The sequence below is a fragment of the Coturnix japonica genome, chromosome 4, assembly GCF_054131305.1.
Source record: "Coturnix japonica strain WE chromosome 4, WE-NBRP24, whole genome shotgun sequence".
Classification (NCBI taxonomy): domain Eukaryota; kingdom Metazoa; phylum Chordata; class Aves; order Galliformes; family Phasianidae; genus Coturnix; species Coturnix japonica.
This window is the reverse complement of record NC_140666.1, coordinates 26446796-26471003: the sequence shown is the minus strand read 5'-3', so window position 1 is coordinate 26471003 and position 24208 is coordinate 26446796. Positions and strand designations below refer to the sequence as shown.

At 41.9% G+C, this 24208-nt stretch overlaps 1 long non-coding RNA gene across 6 annotated transcripts in view; it reads right to left on the bottom strand.

The window, feature by feature from the left end:
- Positions 1-5482: 5482 nt before the first annotated feature.
- The window catches only part of LOC107313078 (uncharacterized), a 32783-nt gene continuing 14057 nt past the window's right edge, over positions 5483-24208 (bottom strand). The window contains exons 2-7 of one of the 6 annotated variants that reach the window (XR_014945227.1): positions 16026-16097; positions 12939-13009; positions 10416-10480; positions 8374-8464; positions 7280-7423; positions 5483-6040 (exon numbers count right to left, since the gene is read on the bottom strand). This is a non-coding gene — a long non-coding RNA (uncharacterized LOC107313078). Of the gene's footprint in view, positions 6041-7279; positions 7424-8361; positions 8469-10415; positions 10481-12938; positions 13010-16025; positions 16098-24208 lie in introns of all 6 variants that reach the window. The other 5 variants (XR_014945226.1, XR_014945223.1, XR_014945224.1 and 2 more) reach the window with 5 other exon arrangements.

The following is a 24208-nucleotide window of genomic DNA, read 5'->3' as shown; positions in this document are numbered from 1 at the left end:
CATGGGATCCTATCCAGATGCATGGTGGCACAGTAGCACAACAGTCTGGCCATTGATTCACAAGCTGTGTGGGATTCAGCAGAAAACACATAGTTCCATGCTGGTATCCACCTGTCAGCCAATTCACATGGCTCCAGAGAGGCTTTGACATGGCTGCCCCAAGAAGGGGTGCAAAGGACAGATTCTCAGGGTCTGGCACCTCATGAACTGCATCTGCAAAGTATCCCAGTAAAATCCAGCTCTGTGGTTTGGAAACCTCCAGATCAGGCTCTCTGAACATATGGTATTATTTTCACGGCACTTGACATTCCTCTAGGATAGTTCAGATGGTACACTCACACTCCCAAAATTATGTCACTGTTTTCTGAATTTAATGGCTACAGTTAATCACTGCTCACAGCTCTCCCCTGTTCCTCTTCCCCTGAGAGATGCTTCCAGCTGCATGTACTTCACCCATGGCTGTGCTGCACACTTTCTTTGCTCCCATTCTCATGCCACTCCAAGGGGCTCGGGACCCATGGATCACATGGTTGCAGGGGCATGCATGTCCTGCTCCTGCCAGGTGATGAGTTTCCCCTTCCAGCCTCCAAAACACATTGGAATCATGCATCTATCAGCACGCCTCACCACACGCTAGGCTGAAGTAAGTAAAGCTTGGCAGGTTTGCACTTCCACGCATAGCATTGCTACTGCAGGCAGGATTTCCTCTCAAGCTGACGAATGGGGCCCTCTGACTTCTCCCAATGAGGTCTCTTTGATGGAGCAGAGCAGGACTGAGTAAATAAACTTGCCTATGTGGGAATCACAACACTTTTGAGGGATTTGTAATCTGAAGTTGAATACAGGACTGAGGACAACGTTTTGAAGAGATCCTAGATGTCTGAGGGAGGGAACTTTATTTAACAGTTGATGTGGCCTAGGAGCTCTGGAGCTCCTCAGAGGTAGGGTCTTAAATCACTTAAATCTCTGCAGGCTGTGCAGCAAGGAGTGGCAGCTGCCAGACACACCACTGGGACTGAGGACCATGCACTGTGCAGCTCTTGGCTGGACAGAATGTGCTCCTACCTACAGGGGTGGGTATGGGCAGAACAAGCACAGCTTCTACACAAAATAACTCCAAAATGACCTACCTTGTGAGGCATTTCCTGAGTGCTGAAGGGAAGGAGAAGGGCTGAGCCTTGGACAGCAGGAGCATCCTAAATACCTTTACCTAAATGGTAAAGCAGGGGTGAAGTCAAGTGCTCAGGGAGCCCGGAAACATGGAGAGAGCCAGCAGAACAAAAAACATCCAATTCAGAAAATCCCTTAAGCGTGTATTTAAGTACTTAACCAAATCAGGACCACAAGAAGTCCACACAGACGGCCCCGGTGGATCTCGGGTTATCTGCTAGCATCCCATGGAGGTAAGTGGGGCAGCCCAGTGCCCTACAAGCACAGATGGCAGCAGGTGAAGACAGCGCATGGATGTGAGCAGAGGCTCAGCCTGCTGTAGCAGAGACAATCTGCAACAAGAGGGCTGGTACTAGGAGCAATGCCCTTCTCTAGGCTGTCACACTGAATTATTACCATACAGTATCTTTTCCCTTTTACCATGTGGGTTTTGGGGTTGGTTGTGTTTTGTTTTTGTTACTTTTTGGGTTGTTTTTTTTGTTTTGTTGGTTGGGGTTTTCTGTTGTTGTTTGTTTTCTCCCCTAAGCTTGTTTCCTTCACAATTTCTCATCTTCATTCTCAATAGTGGAAAAGCTATACAGCCTACATGTGTTGTGCAGATCCCTGGGCCCACCTCCCGCTCCGAGGATTTCAACAATCAGTTGTTTTCTGTGCCTCAAGAGGGATTACAGCCCTGTGATATCTTTCTGCATTCTTTGAAATCTTCCCCCCTCTCAGGGGAAGAATCTGTTTTTGATGTTAATGTAGTGCTACATGTTTGTAAAGCATTATGGTCCTGCATCCTGTCACCACAACATGATGATAAATGAAGAGTTTAATTTCAGTTTAATTTACGCATGCAGATTAATAAAGGCAGAGAACAAGGCCAGAAAGGACAACAGCAATGCTAATATCTCTGCCTCACTCACTTCACTCCTGTGCGTCTCCAGGGGCTGTAATTGCTTTGTCCTGGTGTTGATACATAAAAGGCAAGAAAATTGAAGATTTAGTAGAATTGGTAGTATTTTGACTTGGATTATGAAAAGAGAGAGTTTAAGAAAGACTCTCTGGAATCAGCTTCTCATTCGCTTTAAGGTTCTCCTCTTCACTTTAATCGCTGCAAGAAAGCACTATGCCCCATGTTCCTGAAGCACACCCTTAAACTCCTCAAAGCTGTAGGACAACAGACAAAATTGCTGTACCAATACTTGAAGCAGACAGGAGCACAGATGCTGGCAGGCCCTCACAATGCAGGCACAAGCCCTCCCAGTGCACACAGCAGGACATGACACCACTGCTGCCTAAGGCAACCCATGGGGAGGTGGGCAGGATGTGGTACTCCAGCCACAGTCACACTCACTGTTGCCACGTGGAGACACGGCCTTGTGGGTCTTCTCAGGAACAACCTTTGTGGCGGCATGGGTGGATGAGAGCCAGGATGATGTCTTGCAGCAACTCCTCTGGAAGATAGCTTCATATGGCCACTTGCCACACACAGGAAATCCCAGGCCTCCATGCCTCACAGCCATCCCATACCTCAGCCCTGTGAAAGAAAGAGACATAGTCAGAAATTGCCAAGGAAAGGACCAGAATGGAGACCCCATGGATCTTAGCATGACAGCTTAAGTGGACTGAAATGTTACAAATGGGGGAGCCATGTTTTGGCTGTAATACATAAAAATCATGCTACACATCAGGAATGTTTCAAAGAGTGCTAATTTATAGATGCTTTTATAAGGAGGACAAGTGCGTATATTTCTTTTCCTTAAAAGTGCAGCTGTAACAGCAAACCACACACACACTCTGTAGGTTTTATAACCTTACTAATTTTCCATCAGTTTTAGGAGCTATTGATGGTAACTATAAAGCCGTTTTGTTTCAAGCTAAGAAGAAAAAGAAAATTAGAAACAAAAGGCTTTGTTTTCAGAATACAACTAATAGCTGGATTACAAAAGTAACAAAGAAAGAAAAACAGCAAAAAAGAAGAAAAAAAAAAAGAAAAAAAAGAAAAGCCTTCAAGTCTTTTACAATTGACTCTGAATTCAGACAATTGAGTTGGGTTTTTATTCTTATTCCTATCCAGATCAATGGAGAAACTGTGCACAAAACTTGCAGAGATAAATGGCAACCTAAGGAAATGTCAGATGAATCAGTAACCATTTTGGCTGTATACAGAAAATACACAGCCATCAGAACAGAGGTCCTGGGAGTATTGCATTGGATGAGGTGCTTACATGGAGAGGAATCAAATCCCAGCTCTTCAACAGATTTCCTTCCATTCATACTCCCATATGTGAAACAGGCATCTACAATGCTAGTTTAGGGAGATGTGCAGGAAGGTCAAATACTGCAGTAAGGAACCAAGAACTGAAATCCTCATCTGTTTCCATCACCAGCAAAGCATCCACCATCTGTTTTATTCTATGCCAGCTCTCAAGGCTTGGAATGATACTTTTCTCCCATAGGAGAAGAAACAAAGTGGCATCATTTCACAGTAGCTCAGTATTGGGGTACAGTGCAGAAGACTTGAGTTCATCCTCCCAGCTTTTTTATTTAAGACAGGCCAAGCAGAGCTCTGACTGCAGGTTTGCCCAGCCACCTGTGCAGAAGAGATAGAAGAAATGTTCTCTGTAACAAAACAGTTGCAAGAGAAATAAAATAAAAATCTTCTGCCAGAGCTCTAACCAAAGTACAGTTTCTAACAAGGCATTTTAGCTGCGTATTAATATGAGGTGGGAGGGGAGGGTCTGCACAGAAATGTCTGTATTTGCCTTCAGCAGCTTAAAAAATGGGACTGAACTTTTTCTTTCTTCCACTTCTCTGTACATTTGTCTCTGTTCAAAGGAAAAAAAAAATCACTTTCAAATCCATAAGGAGGACCAAAACGTTGCTCACATTCCAAAATCGCTGGGAGAGTTCCCATAATAAAATATTTGTTGGAAAGGTACCAGGCCATATTAAGTATAGAGAGGCAGACCTAACTCTCACTTTCCACACTTTCGTGTGACTGAGACAGAACATTAACAATATCTGAACTATACACAGAGTTTATACTTAAAGCATTTCTACACCTGTCGAACAGCATTTTATTTATTCCCATGAGCTGATATTCCATTAGCTGTGTTACTTTAGCTGCACTTTGATGACACTGTGTCACGAGGTTATCCCTAAATGTAAGTCCGTGACAAGGGAGCAAAGAAAAAAAAAATAGGAAGAGGTTTGCTATGCAACCCAGCCGGCCCAGGCCATGCGCTCTGGGACATGGGGAAGGGCAGAGAGCGAGCAGATGATAGTTTTAACAGAAAGAAAACACAATGCCAATGATCTGAGAAGGAACAGTAATTTACTAAATGTAACCTAATCAAACAAAATGAGAGAGACGAGAGTCTCAAAATACAAGTCAAACCATGACAGTGTGATGGAAGCATGTGCTTTTCTACACAGTGAGCTGAGACAGCCAGATGTAGTGGCTGGGGTCCATTATGGAGTCCCACCCCCCTTCCTCTTCACCCTCCAAGTCCTCCAGGGATGCCACCCCTCCTCTCCAGGTACCCAAAAATACCCCAAATGGCAGTAACATGGAAAGAGAATATGAACTCTTTAACTGCCACTGCTCTGCATAATGTTCTGATGTGGAGTACTGACAACAGAAATCATGAAACCACAACATTCCACCCCTTATTCCACATCACCACACCATGCTTAACATATATCTACATAGGAACAAACCAAAATTAACACGTGTTACAAATGCACATATCTGAGAAACAATAATTAACATGTTATATATACACATACCTATGTACATACATATATATATATATATATATACACACACGGAATCACTGACTGCACTCCCCCAGCATCAAATTCCCTGTGGTACACATTGAATATCCTCATTTTTCTCCATCACCCACCAAGTGCACCCAGGTCCCTGGGCAAAAACAGTTCCATGGAGAGGTTTGCTCTTTCCAGAAACTGGAAGGACCCAAACCACTTTCCCTAGTATTCTTTTTACATGTACTACATGGACCTTATCTCCCTCTACAGTATGTAGGGAGCTGGATTGTGTAGGACCTTCTCGATTGACTGATCCTCTGGTGTTGACCAGCCAGGTGGCTTCTGCCAAATGCTTCTCCCAGTGCTTAAATATTCCACCACCCATTGCTTTCAATATGGTTTTTAACAACCTGTTGTAGCATTTGATCTTACCAGAGGCTGACACATGATAGGGGATATGATAAATCTTAATAAAAATGAAATTCTCTGAACAAAAAATCACAGATTTCTGTATCCTATTCTCATTTTCTTTCTTTTTTTCTTTTTTGCTTACTTTTTTTTTTTTTAATATTATTCTGATTTCCAATTGCTCCTGATTCTTTACATGCTAATGAGAAAATATCCCATGAGAGACTTCAAACTAAATGGTCTGGAAGCAGGAAAAGGAGTTAGGAAAGTTCATTATGGCACCTAGAGATCTGCCAAAACAGTTTTTAAACTGTTCTCATCCAAGCTATAAAAATCTGTGGGTAGCTGTACTCATCAGTACAACAGCTTGCATATATCTTAGAATCATAGAATAGCTTGGGTTGGAAGGGACCCCAAGGACTGTCAAGCTAGAACCTCCCTGTCACTGGCAGGGCCATCAGCCTCCGGATCTGGTATCAGACCAGGTTGCCCAGAACCCCATCCAACCTGGTCTTGAACAGCTCCAGGGATGGGGCATTCACAGCCTCTCTGGGCAGCCTATTCCAGTACCTCACCACTCCCTCTGTAAAGAACTTCTCCCTGACAGCTGATCCAAACCTTCCCTCCATGAGTTTAAATCTTCCAGTGGCCACCAGCAGACAGCAGAAGATCCAGTTTGTCCATTTTGTTCCATACATAGAATCTAAATGAATGAGGGAAGAACATTAATATCCATAACGAGTCAAAGTCACAGTGAAAGAACAGCAAGAGAAAGAAGGGCTATACACTGTTTTGTCCTTAAGTGCAGCTCACAGGGAAAGCACAACCCTTGAAATGAGATTTCTGGTAAAGTTTTTAATAATCTCCTGCTTTCATATCCTGCCTTAAAAAACACCAGGATTTCCACCTCTAAATATTGCCTCTACTTCTTGTGCAGGGAATACTTTGCGCAAGTACTCCTTGTAAAATGTGTTGACACTGAGGTATTTCAAATAAATATGCTGTTTTATTGCATGCTAAGATTTGTTAAATTATTATTATTGTTCTGAACCCGAGTCTTTTGAAGTGATTTTTGCATAAAAAACTCTGAGTACACAAAGAGAAAGTCAGAAACATGCACAATGAAAGTTGAGAGTGCTGCCTGGAAGCTATAAAGTCATTCACCAAATTCACAGAATAAATTGTTTTCTTATTAGACTTCTACAAATGAAAACTTTGATATTTAACATGGAAAGTCTTCTGAACTTTTTTTTTTTTATTCCCTCCATCTTAAACTGATTTGTGCTGTAGTACACACAAAATAGGTCTCTTATACTACAGCATTCCCACTATGTAAAAAAAACTAGTTGATAAGGGAGGACAAAATAATATCAAGTGACACAGAAAGTGATGAATTTACTAGAGAACAAGATTTTCAGCATGCCTTATAGCTGAATTCTCGATCTTAGCTAATTGATTTAATAGGAGTAAAGAGATGAGAAGCAAAACCATATAAGCTCCTTTCCTTCTGCATAGGATGTATAGACAAATCACACTTTGCACCATCCCTGTGAAAAGGGACAGCAAGAATAAGTCAGAGTGACTGAATTCAGCAAAGACCAAAGCCCAGTTAAGGAGCAATTATTTTGCAGCTTTGGAGCTTAAAGTGGAGGAAGGGAGTGTGTGTTCCAAATAATTTGAAAAGAGAGACCAAATATTACTTGTCTTAAATAATGTGAGTCAAGTCTACTAACTCAGCTTTGCTGAACAGTAACTGATAAAACAGGGTCTTGGAGTTAGCAGCACCTAAATTCAGGAACTTATTTCTGCTCTAATGCACCCAAATACAGACTGCACACTGGAGTGTGTATCAGTGACACTACCCACAGCTGTACACAGCATCCCTCCCTCCAAACAAGGAAACAAAAATGGCTTTTCTTCTACTTCCACCAGAGATGCATACCTCACAATCAGCATGCCTAAGGTTTGTAGGGAAACTGTCACAACAAGCTTAACTCTGCTCCCCAGATGTGCTCTTCCACCAGCACCGTCATTTCCAGCCTCCAGCAGGTCCAACACTAAAAGCAGTACCCAAATTTTCTGGTTTCTGGAAACAGAGGATATAGATACCAACCATACACTGAAACATATAGGAGTTGAGTATTAACAGCTGTTTGTTGTGCAGGATACAAATCTTAAACACCATGAGTTCCATGGCTCTAACCTCGCTTCTCCGAAAATGCTGACTTTCATTAATAAAGCTTGGAATTACAGTCAGTGTCTGGGTGTGAAAGTCCCATTAGAACCTTACATTTCTGTAACTTATAGAACACGCCAAAAGAGAAGAATTTGTTGGCGATCCCTTCTCAATTATCATTTTTCAATAGTTCTTACTGCAACTAATATTCAGCATCACTTGCCAGACATTTCAGAGCAATAAATTTCTCAAAATGAAGCTTATCCCACAAAAGTCTGATGAGGTGCAGTTCATCAGTGCCAAGTACCTTGTATTGTCTGAGAGAGAATTAGCTATCTGACCTTGTAATACTATCTGATTATTTATTTAACTTAACTTCCAACCACTTAATGAATAAGTAAAAAAAAAATAAGATATTGCATAGTATCTTAGAATGACCTGTCACATAAATTAAGATTGCACTGTTCCACCAACACTGTAATCTAGATTTGAACTATTCCTCAAGGCTAGGTCAATCGAAGAGATATGTTCTTAGGAAGAAAGACAGTGGATAGTGCTTTCTTTCGTTTGCTTTTGCAACTCCAGTCAGGTTATATGGCATGCAAAATTACTTCTGAGAAAGGATGTTGTAATATAAGAAATGAATGCTGGGAGTTTTGGAATTACTTAAAAGTGAAATTAAAATATATCTAGCACATTCCTCAGAGGCATGGGCTTCAGCTAAGGGCTGGTACCTTAGACCACTGAAATTAATATAAGTTTACTGAGTGGCTTTAAGAACTGCCCTTCATAACCACTGTGCATGCAACATGAGCACAAGCACACCTTGCATTCTGTGGGATATATACCTTTTCTCTTACCAGTTCCAGGAAAGCATCAGAGAAACTGCAGGAAGAATACGCTTCACTTAGCCACAATTCCATTGTCTCTCCATTCCTTGTGTAGCTAAAGCTGGCTTCCATGAGGAGCAATTCAAAATGAGCAGAGAAAAAAGCAAAACAATTGTTATTGAATTCAATGTATATTCATAAGGCTATTGTTTCTATCTAGTCCCTTAAATATTCTGGTTCATTAGACACCTCTTACATGTCTAACTTTTCAGTGGTCCAAACAGAAGATGCTACCATTCATGCAACTGGGTTAAGTATCACTGAATTGTTCTAGGGCAGTGCACTCTACAGATTTACTATACAGCTTTGTACATTATACCAGGTTATTACCAAGAAATATATTAATCACTATGACAGACAAAGAGCAGCACTATTCACAGTCTCTGAACTGAGGCATCAAATAGACCCATTGCTAATTAGGATGATGACAGCCAGGAATTACAATTAGAAGTCTCTGTTTATTCCTCAGTCCTTAAGATTATTCATCTCTATTCCATCTTTTTCCTCCTCACGAATCTGGTAGCAAAACATTGGGCAGCCCCTCCTGTGATCCAGCTGAATAGTTCCTTGTTAGCAGACACACACTAATGATGATAAATGATAGAAAAGAAAGCAGGCACAAAGCTACAAGACATGGAGGTACAGTCTTTGTGTACACATAGCATTCATCTAGCATAGCTGGCTTTCTTACACCAAGAAGACCAAATGATACAGACCAGAAAATGCACATCATGCATGAGGTAATAGTCATCTGGGTGACGACTTCGAAGTGCTTAAACATACATGAACACTTTACTTACAAAAAGAAAACAAACAAACAAACAAACAAGATCTGTGCTATCCTAATATATGAACACCTACTTACTTTCTTATGCTCTTTAAGACATCAAACCTCTGTATTACTTCACAGGATGCCACTAATGTCTGTCTGAGAAGACACAATGATATACTCTTGCATGTGGCCATACAATCAGCAGGTTTTGACTCCCAGGGGATTGGATTAAAAACTACAAATCCTTTTTTTTAAAACAAGTTCTGTTTTTTAAACAACTTGTAAGAAACACCATGCTAAACTTCAAATGAGTTCTTCTTTGCATTGGCAGAACACTAGAAGGAAAATGTTATATAAAAAAAAGGGAGGGGAAAGACAAAAAAACCCACCATACTTCTAGAGTGATTAGTCATGGGAATTTGGCACCATCTTGCATAAGAAACTTGCCTAGCAGTGTATAAAGTCACCTGGGATGACTGGTATTTGGGTTGCTGAAAAGAGCATGAAGATGATAATGAACTGAACACATCTGTATCTGCAGGCCTAAGACACTGAGACCAAGTTACAGCACAGAGGTTACTGGAGTCGAGAATGCTGAAGGAGATTAGAAGCAGGCAGAGCTGCCTGCAAAAACATAATATTGAGAAGGGATTGGCAAATCCAGAGAAATAGTTGAGGTGGAATTCTTTCTGCAGATAGCCCTCGTCCTGCCGTGTTGACTAGATTAACATGCTGATAGGTAGCAATGATAAATTCCTTTAAAAGTCTTTATTGGGGAAAAATGAGAATATTAAATTCTTGCCGTTTTCTGAAGTCTAAAGTTTGTGTGTCCATGAAGTCCGGCCTTGAAACAGTCTTTTTATCAGAACTGGCTGTAGATTATTACTATTTCTTTTTAGTCAAAACATTTTGATAGCATGCTTTGAGTATGTTTCAATTATCACTTCAGCACATACTATCACTGACACGTTCAGGAGTTTAAGTGTTGGAGAAGTCCAGCTTTTCCACAAGTGTTTTGTTTTTGGTTTGTTTTTTTTTTGCTTTGGAAGAAGTCCATGCTGCAATGAAAGCATTTTTCTTACCAAGCTTCCAGTTACCTGATCATTCTGGAGGTTCTCCTACCTGAGATGATCATACCTTAGTGCAAGAAAGAAACACTCACACAGAAAAGCTACTGCACAAACAAAAACAAAACAAAACCATGCACCTTAGAGGTAATTTGCAGCAGTGATTTTCCTACCTGAAACCTTAGTTAAATGTTCAGAGGAAGTCCTCTCTTTCAGCTCTTTTAACCAAAGGCAGCACCTGTGTAGAAATCAATGGCATGTTGTATGCATAGTGCATCTTCTTATAACAAGTAGTTGTTTCTCATACCTCCTCAGGCTGAAATTGGCCTGCCTGCATTTTGCACCCTTATTATGCTTTCTATCAGCAGCTGGATATAAAAGAGTTACAACATAGCTGCATCTATTATTTCATTTAACCTCCATGTTATTTTTATGTGTTAATATTGAATTAACTTCAGGCTGACAAAAAGACATGAAGGAAGAAGAATTTATCTGCCTTAAATTAATATATAATTACAACAACAGAATGAAAAAGAAATGGCACTTTCCAATGAAAACATTTGAATAGTTAAAATAATGATATATATATTTCTTTATGAAGAAACTAAAACAGGTAATCTTGGATCAAGCCTGTGAGTGTAGAGCAGATAAGTGAGAATATCCACTGCCAGGATATTAATAACAAAGGAAGCTCCGTTTTAAAAGAGCTACAAGAAGAAAAACACGAATAGCTCTTAATGCCTCTTATAGCAATGAAACAGCCACTTGAAGGGAAAATGGAAATTTGAAAAACAAATGAAGTGTAACTTTGATTAAAGATTTGTTTTTCAAAGGCATCCATCTATGTTACATGATTGGTAGGCTTCAGTCCCTGTAGTGTAACATGTTCATACTGGAGCTCAGATTTTAGTGAGTACATGATGTTTTGATTGGAAACTGGATGTAAGGAGATTCCTTCAAACAATAACCAAAATGAAGACATTGACATGAGGAATTCAGCTGTGGTTTCCCAGGCAGCTGAGGCTGTCTAGAAGCTCGAAGACCACGGCAAGAATGCTGCTCTCCTCCCCCCAAAATTCTCCACTGATGCCCCAGCCGCAGCCTTGCCCCACTGCTTCACCACAATTAGTTGTAAGGAAAAGCATCACTTAATAACCTACTGAAAGCCCCCAAAAGCTTCCTATCTCCCTTCACGATGTCATTTAATGAGCAGAACCATTTAGCTTGATTCCCAGTTGCCTGGATGGCCAGGTAAAGACCCTGAGGTACAGCAAAAGTTCAGCAGCTTTAATTCAGGACAGAGCAGCCCAGCTGAAACCGGAGCCCATCTTTCATTTCATGCATAATTTCAAGCTATACAAGGTTAATTGTGGACAGCAGAAAGGTGAGAATGAACAGCAGTGGCACCCGTCAAGCTGCAAGCTGTGCTAGGGTTATGAACAGGTTCTGTATGCAACTAATGCTTTTGCCCCTGGCACACAGAACAAGTTTGCTCAAGAGCAGAAAAAGACTGACTAATACAAAGCTGCACACTGCAGTGCTTATTCCTTTTTTTCACATTGAACTGACAGACTAATTAGTTACATTAGTGCAGAACTAATAGCACATTTGTTATAATGGCTGTTTCTTGTTTTATCTAAAGCTCAGAGGCTTGATAGCATCGTATACCAAAAAAAAAAACCAAAAAAAAAAAAAGTGGGATTTTTTTCCCATTTTCCCTGCCCTTGATAAATCTTGGTCTGTTTAAGTTGCTTATTTTTCTGATGAGATGCTAAGCTAGAATGACTTTTTCTTGTTTAGAATAAAAGATATCAGGTGTATTCATTCTTCAAGTTACGAAGGTGCTCGGGAACAAATCCTTTCTAATCCCTGATGCTGTAATATCAGAGCAGCAGTGACTGTACTTCAGTTAGCCACAACATAGTTGCTCATAGAGCCAAGAACATTGAACAAGACACAAATGTGCTCATTAGTTTAAAGAAATTAATGGGCCTAGGGGGAAAAACACCAGACAATAATGCTCAAGTGATGATGAGTGTTAATTATAGGAGTAATTCCATGGTACAGACCCAGTGCTCAAGGTCCCTCTTCTATACATTTCTTGGTGTGTTATTTATACCACCAAGACCGTAGCTGAAAAAAATCTAGCAAGGGATCTAGGGATGGCTTGCTTTCTCTTTTCAACTGTGATATGTGAGCATTTGCTGCTTGTAAGGAAATGTCAATTTCTGCAGATCCATCTCCTCACAGTTCCCTGCAGTCACAGAGGGCAGCTGTACAGTACATAACACACACAAAGCTCTTGCTTAGCCCAAAGCTCCAGAGTTACTAAGCACAGTTACTAATGCTAGTAACAGATTTGTCCAAAGACTTCCAGCAATATACTGGTGTGGTTACAGGAAGAAGACACGTTGCTGATCATGCAGCAATCAACAACTGTTAACATAAACTTCACCAGCCCCTGTCTACATAGGGCTGCAAACACACAGCTGGGATGAAGTGGTTAGTGCACAGTGTGATCCAGGAGGAGAGTCTACTACGCACAGGCATCCCAAGCGCTTCTCTAAGTTAGTGTGCCTAAGGCATGTGCAACACTAGCTTCTGCTTCAGGCAGGAATTTATAGCCATACAGGATGAAACCCAGCCAAATGCCCAAAATCACCTGCAGGATCAAGTGCCACAAGGGAACACCTTACCTGGGCACTGCAGGGATGCAGCAGTATCCCAACCAGGTTGGCAGTACTGAGTGGCCATCTCCAGCCTTCAGCTGCAAGCACAGACATTAAGTTTTGGGCCTCTAATATAATATTTTGGATTAAAAGCACATAGATACATCTTGATTTAAAAAACATTAATTTTCCTTAGAGCAGTTAATTTGTTCTTTCCCTCTCGGGCATGAGCATGGCATTTGTTTAGGAACCCAAAAAATCTGTTTCCAATAAGAAGCCTGGCATTCTTTCTTTATTGTCTACAACAATCATAGAGAAAACATACTATCAAAAAGAATCATTACTACTTGAACTTCATCACACTGGATTAATCTCACACTGAGATAATCAGAGGCTAATTTGAGAGGAACCAAAAGGAAAGTGGAAATGGAGCTAGAAGTTAATCAGTTTGCCTGTACTTAATACAGCCCTGGCTCTCTTGCCTGCTGTTGAACAAACCCATTAGAAGAGTTTGTTACTGATCTTCACCAAAGAGTAGAGACAGAACTCTGCTTACCAAGATGTGAAAACCCCAACAAAAGCTTCATGGGGAATGGGCAACTGGGGACCTTTATTTCAGCCTGACTGCACATTAGGAAGTGCTTGGAAGCCTATTTTTTTCCAAAATGACTCTCTCACAAAATTCTCTTAGTGGGTTGTTTGTTTACATTGTCTACAATGGAAAAACAGCATTTGCTGCATCTGTGTGAGGCAGCTCTGGCCCACTCCCTCTGGTGGCATGGTTTTGGGTTTGCAGGGGCATGGGCACCTGTTGTCCAGAGCCTACCACCGGAGTGGTGCTTCACCAACCATTTGTGTGTTCTCCCAATTGCTTACCAAAATCCTTTGAAAGCCAGGATATCCAAGTTTCCATTCCAAGGAGAGATCATCAGCTTTGCCTGGTAGACAAAGGCAGAAAGCAGAGACTCCCCCTTTCCAAACCCCAGCTATAGGTAGCGTACACCTCCATAAAGAGCCCTCTCCTCTGTGCATGTCTGCTGCCTATGGACATCACTGGATTTCACTGGCTGACTGCAACAGGCATAAAGACAAAAGGAGTGAGGACACGAACAGAAATGCTGGCGCTACACACACCGACATTTGGCACCTGCCCCATCTCTGCTTTCTTGTTTCCTATTTAATTCACTCTTCAGGAAAGTTTATTGCTGATCTATGCTAGAAAATAACTCATATAATTGAAATGTCAGTGTGACGTTGTTTTGCCCAAAGTAACATTTTATTTGGAAATTTCTGGATGCAATTATCTCTTGTGACTAATAAAAACAATGGCCTAATTGATGTGTGAATATAAAATGCTTGTTGCCTCAGCATTTCAGATCAAACAGACTGTGTCCTTCTTGAGAACAGCTGCAGGAATTTAAGGAGTGAAACAGGGCAGCAATAACCTTGCCACCTATTTTTTTTGATAAGGACTAGGTCTCCTCTGTCACCACAGTCCTCCCCCCTCATCTCCCAGTTTCCCTCCACTCAAGGAAGAGGAGGATGACCAACAAGGTGCAGCCATGGGAACTGCTCTGCATTCGCCTCCCCCCTCTCCCCCCCCCCCCCCCCGCCCCTGTATTTCATAGTCTAATAATGGGCAATGATACCTCCCTGAAAAAAACACCACATAAGGATTTGGTCAGGAAATTTCCAATTTGCAAATTTTTGGATGAATTTTATGTATTCATGCATGTATCCCAAAAATTCTGCCTACACGGCGATTTCAAGACAAGGAGGAAAGGGAGAGAAAATATTTGGGTTTGGATCCCTATAAATCCCCAATTTACTCCTTTTAAAATACACACAAAGAAGAAAACTATTTTACAGTCCCATTTTCTGAGAAATAAGAGCTACTGGCAAGACATAACTGAAGCTTAATAGTTTTCAAATCTGGTACAATCTGAACTTCACTAGCAACCAACTATAACGTATTAATAACTTCTTTACAGAATTATTTGTAGCTCAGACAATCCCAGGAATTGGCCTGAAACTGGAAAAGGTAGGGTGATCAGGGTACTCAGCCCTTAGCCCTAAACATAAAGGTCTTTAGCTCACAGAGCAAACAATTCATATCTTTCTATCCCAGTCAACATGAAAGTGGATTCAGTATGAATCACATAACACTTCACATTGACTGAAGTGAATACTCACATTATGTCATCAGTAAGTTTATTTTTTATTAGTTCACAGAATTTGAACATAACCCACTATACCAATTTTAAGATAGAAAAAGAAAGTAAAAAATAAAAGGTAGACATCTAACTGAAATAACTGTTTTAAACTCCCTCTGTTCTGTGAAATCTACACCTAAAGGGCAAGGCCGTTCTTTTCTTCTAACAAGCCAAGGCACAACCAGACTACATGAGAACCAAAAGAAAACTTGCATCTCAGTTCTTGTGCCCACACTTACAAATAATTCTTGTCTTCACAACAGAAAAAAAAAAGACATGTCCTAGATCTGGAGACCACAAACCCAGAGGAAGTCCAGATCCACCCTTAAACTTTGCAGCCGACACTTTTCCTTTAATTCACTGGTTTTTGAAAGATTTACTGCAAATTAGATTACAGATTAGCTGTACTGAAGCTGAAATCGATGTATTACCACTTATTGAAAGAACTTCAGCTTTTTGTTAGTCTGCAGACAACATCACTGTAAGCACTGGCACCCACTTGACCATCAGCAGAATGCATACTTTGATAAATATTCTAAATTAAGCACATATGAGAGCCTGAGAACCACAATGACATGCACCTTGGAATGAGACTTGGAATATTTTGTCTGGCAGAGTTCAAAAGGCTTTTCAGCTGGGAGCAGCTGCAGCTTGGTTAGCACAAGAATGGATTGATTGTAATTTATAACACAGAATATGGATTAATGCAATATTCATGGAAAACCATGTGTGCAGAGCTCCATCTGTCCAGTGGAGTTCTGAAAGCATTTTACTTTAGGAAAGAATGACATAACCAGAAAGCATTTGCCTTCACTACATCCAAGTTGAGAAGAAAGGTATTTTCCTTACTTCACTGGTATACAAACAGGTAGTAAAGTCCCAGACTCCCTTCAAGCCTTACCCAAAGAGGGCTGGAACAGCTCTGGTGGTCTTCAAAGCAGGGTCTGTGGTTCAGCTGCCTCCTTGTTTTTCCCTGCAAAATGACAGAGACTACAAGATGCATTGGGTCTATATGGAACATCCCACAGAACTTCTGCTCTTGATATCAGAGTTGGTATTCATATGGACAAGGACCCATGCACAGCCAAGAGGGGCTATGAAAGGCCAGCACAGATCCAACAAACCCAGCAGACCTGTACAGTATTAATAAACACTGACCAAATAAGCCACTGTAGTAGAAATACTAAGTTACGGCCTGAAACAGTGGTCTAGCACCTGGTGGGAAGGCAGAGCCAACCCAGGGGAGCTCAGGTGCAAGCAGTGAAGGGGTGAAGCCAGGATCCAGCCCTTCTCAGACCTCATTTAAGGGTTGACATGGAGACAATGATATCGCTTGTCAGAGATCCCTGCCTATCTGAGGCTTTCCAAAGGTAAGCAGCTCTTTTCCTTCATTACTGAAGCTGCTGTATTTGCTGCTCATTCTCATTCACTGTAGCCAAAGAATTTACCATCCTGCAATTATTACAATACTCTCCATCCCATTATAGTGTCACAGCCACCAAGAACAATCAGAAAGGCTCAAGAAGAGGAGGTGAATATGAATATAGCAGACAGGCCACAAGACTCATTCTTCTATCAAAGGTTTAGGTATTTGGCTTGTATTCTTGTTGGTCTGATGCTATTGAAAACCTTTGGGTCAAGGCTGAACAGTATATGTGGCAAATCTCACCTGAGAAAACAAAAAGATTCCGTGTCAGACTGTACTTCTAGATAGGTTCACACACATTCTTCACATGGTTTTGTTTCAAAGTACATCAGGAAATTATTAAAAAGCGGAATTTATCCTGAATCACAGAGCTACTGAGGCTGGCACAGTGTTCAGGGTCAGTCAGGCCCAGCTCTGGCTGCAGCAGGGCCACCCACAGCAGCTGCCCAGGCCCATGTCCAAGCGGCTTTGGGAGATCTCCAGGGAGATCTCTGGCCTCCTTGGACAGCCTGTGTTAGTGTTCCATCATGCTCACTAGAAAAAAAAAGAGTCACTAAAAACAGCCTGACTATTTTCTTTGCACTCTTCAGGTATTTTGTACATATTGATGAAAAGCCTTCCCTTCTGCAGGCTGAATAGCCCCATCTCTCACTGCCTCTCCTCATAGAAGAGATACTCCAGTCTCATTGGCATCTCTGTTGCCACCATCACTGAACTCTTTCCAATATGTCTATGCCTCTTTCATTCTGTGGAGCCAGAAGTAGACATGGCAGACAAGCTGTGGCCTCACCAGCACTGAGTAGAAGAGAAGGATCTTCCCTTTTGACATGTTAGCAACACTCCTCCTAATACAGCCTAGGACACTTTTAGCCTTCTTTGCTCCCAGGGCTCATTGCTGGCTCCTGCTCAACTTAGTGTTCATCAGGACCTCAGGTCCTTTTCTGGCAAGCTGCTTTCCAGCTGGTTGGCATCCAGCCTGTACTGCTACACAGAGGGTTGTTCCTCTGCAGGAACTTTGCTCTTCTTGTTGAACTTCATGAGGTTTCTGGATAATAGATGCTGTGCACAAATGCTGCTGTTGGAATGAGTAACACTTATTCTCTTTGCGGATTGGAATTGTTATGGTGGATTTTATGCACAGAAATCATTGTTTTTCCAACAAGATGAAATTCTGCAGCTGCCTTAATACATGAGACATCAATTTAAGATTTGAAGTAGCTAATATGGTCCTGAAGAGGAATACACTTCTACCAAGTGAGATTGCAAAAAAAGGGAAAGTGCAATTATCTGAATTTGAATTGAGACGACGTACTGGAACATGTCACAGGTTACCATCCTCAGCTGGGAAAGATCACAGATAATTAGACCAATTAAAAATGCCCTTGGGAGATAAGCCTTGACCAGATAAGGCCATTTCTCACTGCTTGGCAGGGGGATATCAGTCTACAGCACCCACAGCTTACTTGTTGCTCGCATGTGGCCAAACTGGGAATCCCAGCTTTACCAAGATACGTTACCCCCAGAAGATCTGACCAAAGTAGCATGGCAAGAGAAAAAAAAGAGTTAATTACAGTGGTATGGAGACATCTAACACACTTCCTAGACACATATTCATGGGAAGACTTAAGCAAACCACAACCTATTTGGAAACATGCCCATAGTTTCCTTTCTGTCAGGAGAGTTGTGTTAAACACACTTTTAAAGCCTGATTATAGGCATTTATACCACCCAACTTGCAACCCCTTTTAGTGACTTGACTTCTCTTTACACTATTAAGGCGGCTTGTCTTTTCCCTAAGTCAGTTTTACAGGGTGCACGATGCACCTTCACACCTTTCTTGGGTGTCATTTAAACTCTTCCTACTTTTCTATTTTTTCTGGTTTTGTTTTTTTTTTTTTATGAAGTATTAGCACACTGGGAGGACCCACCTGGTTCAGAGGGAACTGTGATTTTAATCCAAATTGCCAATAACCATAGTGAATTTCAGGGAAACATGACTGTATTTAAAGCAGCTTGTGCAGTTTGCTAGAACCCCAGCTATTACATGGAGGAAGGGGGTAATTACTGCATACAGTTATCTGATGTTTCTGATTGAAGGAGTGGTGCTAGAAGTGAAACTAAATCAATGACAGATCCTCTGCTATTTCAAATGTTCTTCAGTGTTCAGGGTTCATGTTTCCTTGAAGTTCTTTTCCAGAAACTTGAGGTGTTTGGAAGAAAATAAGCATCTCAGATTCCAGGACTTCTGCTACACCCCAGTGCTGAAGAGCAGCCTTCATGGAACAGCAAATCTTTAGTGCACACCCTCCAGTAAACGAAAAGGGAGAACTGGCTACAACAGACATGGAGAAGGCTGAGGTCCTCAAGTTCTTTGCTTCAGTCTTCAAGGTCTCTTAGGCTTCCCACTTCTCTTACAACACCGGGTGTGCCCCGGTGGCGCAGTGGTAGAAATGCCGTGTTGTAACTCCGGAGGCCCGGGTTTGAATCCCCCTGTGGTGCAAGTGGTAGAAGTGCCACTCTGCTACACAGGAGGCTCGAATCCCAAGGGTTGGACTTGATGATCTCTAAGGTCCCTTCCAACTTGTGTGAGACTGTGAACCCTGTAAGGTGGAACAATACAAAGATGGTAACAGATATTCAAAAGGTTATTTATAAGGAAAGACTCACTGATATGGATGCCTTTGCTGGGAAACGCTGAGGCAATCTCCACCAAGGAGCAATTTCCAAGAGATGTTGCCTTAGTGGTGGTCAGCCCTTAAATAAGGTCTAGAGGAGGTGGAGTCAAGTTCCACCCCTTCCGGGAGCACAGCTAAATTACTCCCACCTGTGCTCCCACAGCTGACTGACACTTGCCTCAGCTGATTAATCAGAGGTTCAGGCTGTGATTATCAATTTCCCATACAAACCCTAAACCCTTGGGTGGGAGTTGGGGAGCAGAGCACTTCCTGCAAGAGATGAGCAAGTCTGAGACCACTGCACGAGGCTGAATGTGTACAAGTCTATGGAGCTGGATGACATGCATCCCAGAGTCCTGAAGGAACTGTCTGATGTGGTTGCCAAGCTGCCCTCCATCATATCAGGAAAGTCATGGCTGTCATTTGAAGCCCCCAGTGACTGGAAAAAGGAAAACACCATTCCCATTTTTAAGAAAGGGAAAAAGAAAGAGTTGGGGAACTACAGGCTGGTAAGCCTCACCTCAGTGCCTGGGAAGTGCATGGAGCAGGTCCTTCCTCTACACTGAGTACATGTTTTTCTTGTATTACATCCTACAAGACAGTGAAATAATCTAGGAACTGGCACATCTGATTTTGGAAGACAAAATCATCAGAGTTGATACTAAACTGCATTCTTGCTTGTGCATTTTCTCTCACTCTTCATATGCCATTACTTAAAAAGCATTTTCAAAAACCAAGGTCCCTCTTAGATCTACAAATAAAGAGTGGGCAAATGTTACATTTCCCTCAAGTACCTAAACCTCTACTTGTCTATAATAAAGGGGGAGGAAGAGACTATTCCTGCAGTAAGAACACCTAGCTCAGGAGGCATAAGGTCACCAAATGGCAGCCTCACACAAGGCAAACATCAATGCATCCTGAAGCACTCTCCTCTCTACCACCCAGAAATTCAGTCAAATGAAAAGCAAAGCGTTCCCTCCAGGATAACCAAACAAAAGCCAAGTGTCTTCAACCCTCATTGTATCCAAAAAGGCAGAGGGAGTTTGCCAGAGCAAAAAAAAAAAGCTCCAGAGTCAAAGGATTTCCACTGAGAGTACTCTGCAACTGGTCCTCTGAGGCCTGGCCCACACTTTCCAGCCAGCTTCCACTGCTGAAGCTGAGATGAAGAGGCCTCCCATTGCAATGACACATTTGACAGTTTTGCCAAGAGCTCTTGGTGAGGTGCCAAGGAAAGAGCCACTACACTTTCCTGCAGAAAAAAAGAAAAGAAAAAAGCAGATGTGCTGAGGAAAAATGCTTGAAATGCTCTTTCTAGTAAACCGAGAGCAAGGAGCCCCTGTGGAAAAACACCAGGGGTTGTTGATACCTTGGTTGTCTCCCAGGGGAGAAGGCAGAACTGGTTCTTCCTAGCTTCTCCCTCTCCAAAGCTTGCCCACCCGTTGTCAGTAATGTTCAAGGCAACTGCGCTGAAGAGCAAACATCTTTTTTTTGTGTTCAGGCTCACTTTGAAGACATTTTCACACTCTGAATTTAAAGCTAATTAATGCCCTGTGTTTGCCTTGCCTCAATTAGCAGACTTCAGAGCCTCAATGCTCAACACAGGGCTTTCATCAGGTCTCTTCATTACCCAAGAGGAAACCCCAGTGCTGGCCCCAGCAGCTCCCACAGCAAGGAGTGCCAAAGCCACCAGGCTCTTGTAACCCACAATAAAAAGTGCCACAAGAAAGCTGAAGAGTCTTATGGGAGAATGCAGCACATTTTGGGCAGTGACATCAGGGAGATTTCACTATGCTGAATGACATAAGGATTCATTCATTCAGCTCCAAAGTAGGTGCTGCATCAAAACACCAACTCAGAGTAATGGGAAAACAATTCATAATAATTATGCTTTTGCAAATCTAAACAGAGACAGAAGCCACAGTCCTGTCCAGGTTTTCTTGCTGAAGAGAAGCCTCAAGGAGAAATCAGTGCCATAACAGTTGTTAGAGCCCGCAATAAAGGATGACTTCCAGAGGCAAAATTTTAAGGGAGTTACAGAGCAAAGTGGAACAGACCACCGATGACAGCAAGCTGAGCAATGTGGTTGATACAACAGAAGGAAGGGAAGCCTTCTAGAGGGACTCTGACAAACTCGAAAGGTGAGATCTTGTGGACCTAATGAGGTTCAACAGAGCAAAGTGCTAGATTTTACCCCTGGGTCAGGATAATCCTGGGTATATACGCAAATTGAGAGAAGAAGTCCTTGAAATAAGTCCTGCTAAAAATGACTTACTTAGGGGCCTGGTTGATGAAAAACTGAACATGAGGCAGCAGTGTGTGCTTGCAGTCCAGAAAGCCAGTGGTATCCTGGGCTCCACTGGAAGAGAGGTGGCCAGCAGGGAGAGGGAGGTGATTGTCCCCCTCCTCTCTGCCTTTGTGAGGCCCCATTTGTAATACTGCATCCAGGTCTGGGGCCCCCAACACAGGAAGGATGTGGAACTTTTGGAGAGGGTCCAGAAGAGAGTTATGAAAATGATCAGAGAGCTGGAGCACCTCCTCTGTGAAGACAGGATGAAGGAACTGAGTTTGTTCAGCCTGAAAAGAGAAGACCGCAGGGAGACCTTATTGTGGCCTTCCAGTATTAAAAGGGAGTTTCATAAACATGAAGGAAATAAACCTTTTTAGAAGGGTAGATTGTGATAGGACAAGGGAGAATACCTTTAAATTAGAGATATTTAGATTAGATGTCAGGGGGAAGGTTTTTTTACTGAGGAAGTGGTGAGGTGCTGGAACAGGTTGCCCAAAGAGGCTGTGGAAGTTCCACCCCTGAAGATGTTTAAGACCAGGTTGGATGGGGTCCTGGGCAATCTGATCTAGTACCTGGTCTAGTAGCTGGCACGTGGCAGGGGGGTTGGAACTTGATGATCCTTGGAGTCCCTTCCAACGCAAGCCATTCTATGATTCTATGAAATGCCTATATACCTCTGCAGGTGTATGGAATGGGTGTATAAAACATGTACTTAATAAGATCTCTACAATAGCTACCTGAAACATCATTCTATTCCTGAACTTATATCTTGGTGGAAGCTTTTAATAGCATGGCATAACCTAAGCTGTGTATCTGTTCCATTTTTAAGACAGTTGAATTCTGTTTGGTTTATGTTACACCCTCTGACTTTACACAAAACATAATGGAAGGCTCTTCTTCCGTCACTTCTATATGTCATATCCTTTCTTTCTGTTTCTTCTTTAAAACATATTGTTTTCTTTATGTAATGCAAGATGGTGCATCCAGAACTTTGTAGATGGAATGGATAATTGAACATTATATTTTATTCTGGAGAGACACACCATAAAATTGGGATTTGAACAATATTCTTGCAGATATGGGGGAAGGGAACAAAATAACTCAAAGAAAAAATTCTAAAGCAATTTGTGGCATATCGACAGAATATTTTCCAGATATTTTCGAAGTAAGAGAAAGACTTAACATTAATAAAAGGTTGGTTTATAATTCACAAGCAGTGCTATACTGTGCTTAATTCCTTTAGCTAATTTTGCATATAAGGAGTGTGCATGAACAGAATTTGGGGGTGATGGTGAGAAAAGGACCATGTTTCAGATAGTTCTCTTTATACATCCTTCTCACTCCCACCTCCCCCTAAAAATCTGTGCAGCAGGAAAACACAGAGCAAAAGACTGCTGAAGCTTGAACCACATTGCACATGAGACCACACTGGGGTCAGAATTTCACAGCACTGAGGTCTTGTCTCTGTGAAAGGCATCTAAAATGCTGAGGACAAAAGATTATGAGTAACATTTGATGCAGTACTACTGTAAAGTCAAACAGAGGAAGGAAAGAGAAGTATAGTCAAGAGAGAATGACGGTCAGGGAAAATAGAAAAGGGATGTCCATTGCTAATCATCTACCTTAGTCATTAGCACAGGCATGAAACTAAGATACGAATTTGGAGGAAAAGAAAGTACATCACAAGGTGCTGCTTTGCCCTGGGATACTGATATAAACAAAGAGATTTCAAATTATTAAAGTTTAGCTGATGCCAGACAGTCTCAGACTGCAGAGTTTCTGATTCTGTCTAAAACACAAACAGAAAGAATAATGAATTTGAACTTTGTCACATGAACACTGATCTTTACACCTACTGGCACCCCAAAACACCTGAGTTCTGTACAAACCCTGGCTTGTACATTGCTAAGGCTCCATTTTTCATTTTCTCCAGATGTGAGGGTTTTTCTTATTTAAAATATTGTGATCTGGTATTTGTGGCTGCAGAAATACATATTTAAAAGCACACAGTAGGCAAATAGTATCATTCTGTACTTGTAAATATGCAGCTCAAAATGGAGGTTCCAACAGAAATTTGCTTTTTTTTCCTTTATCTGGTCTGGCATCTCTGCACTCCATTAATAGGCAAGGAGAAAAGGTGCATTATCATGACCAGCAGTCATTAGCAATTAATACTAGAAAAGATCCAAAGCAATAGGTACACCTACACCACCACATCTGCAGTTCATACATTTATTAGTCACCATTTGATGCTAGAAGATCTAATACCTGGCAAGGCTTTACACCCTGTGATCTCAGGAAGTTTACAATTGTGAGGACCATAGACACAATTGTGTCTACTTGTCCCATGTCTTCATGTCTACTTGTCCCATGCACTGCAGTACATAAAGCAGGTTGGCAATGAATGCAAAGCAGCTGAGCTCCCTGCTCCAACACTCCAAAGTGAAGACGGCTATCCATCCCATCACTGTGAGGCATGGTAGGCCAGGATGGCATGCAGGTGCCCAAGCTGTTTAGTGCATGGGCTTCCAACCCGCTGGCAGTGCTGGCCACACACAGAGACACAGGGGGAGTGAGCCGCTCGTCACTGCCACCTCATCATATGCCTCACTTCCATGGCCACTGCATCCAGGGAGAAAGCACTCTCTGTTGCGATGCCAGGCAAGTTCTGGGAGAAGACATTCCCAGAGAGCTGC